At 48.8% G+C, this 926-nt stretch overlaps 1 non-coding gene across 1 annotated transcript; it reads right to left on the reverse strand.

Annotated features, from left to right (window-relative positions):
- Window positions 1–345: 345 nt before the first annotated feature.
- Window positions 346–419, reverse strand: Trnat-ugu (transfer RNA threonine (anticodon UGU)). Its single transcript has one exon. It is a non-coding gene; the product is annotated as a tRNA-Thr (tRNA).
- Between the last annotated feature and the right edge of the window lie 507 nt (window positions 420–926).

The following is a 926-nucleotide window of genomic DNA, read 5'->3' on the forward strand; positions in this document are numbered from 1 at the left end:
GTTAGAATTCGGACACGTCACTGACTGTCTCCTCGACAGTCCAGCGTTTTGTTACTTCACGCATCCAAAGCTCTCTCTCCCACTCGCAAAGAAACTCAGCTAGTGGGGAGAGATTTTCGTTAAGGTTTGCTGTATTCCTCACGTAAAGCATGTCTCCGTGTTTTCACAGTAGCGTAAAGTTTGGTGGAATGGCTGGTTGGTTGTGTCAGGGGAAGGGACCAAACAGCGAGGTCATCAGTCCCATTGGATTAGGAATGGACAGGGAAGGATGAAATTACAATGAAATCCAGACCTTTAGCTGCTTACAGGCGCTGATAAATATCAACGGGAACATTTGAAAATGTGTGCCCCGACTGGGACTCGAACCCAGGATCTCCTGCTTACATGGCAGTCGCTCTGTCCTACTGAGCCACCGAGGACACAGAGGATGGTGAGACTGCAGGGACTTATCTCTGGCGCGCTCCCCGCGAAACCAACACTTCAAACTTTCTGTCCACACACTACATTAGTACTGCCCCTGCCCACTATTACTGATGACTCGGGGCAGTCAATCTACCGACTGCCGTAAGAGATCGAGAAATGTGAGTGCATCCGCACTGAAGAAGACTACTGGCCGGTAAGCCTTATGTACATGAAGATGGTATCTGTTCTTTCGGACTTGTCCGATAGCGAAGGAAGTCGCCCGTGCCGTTTCAAAGGAACTATCCCGGCATTTGCCTGAAGCGGTTTAGGGAAATAACGGAAACATGAACCAGGACTGTGGCGAAACAAGCACTGTATTGTTTGAGATACAGAGGAGAACGAGGGTGCCGAGGCTTACCCCACTTCATTGGTTCTAGCGCCACGTCATCATAACGCGTCTGTGCGTAGCATACAAATGTTTCTTTCCCAAAGCTTTCTCAATATGTGCTTCCGTATATTAATGT

Source organism: Schistocerca gregaria, chromosome 5, assembly GCF_023897955.1.
Source record: "Schistocerca gregaria isolate iqSchGreg1 chromosome 5, iqSchGreg1.2, whole genome shotgun sequence".
NCBI lineage: Eukaryota > Metazoa > Arthropoda > Insecta > Orthoptera > Acrididae > Schistocerca > Schistocerca gregaria.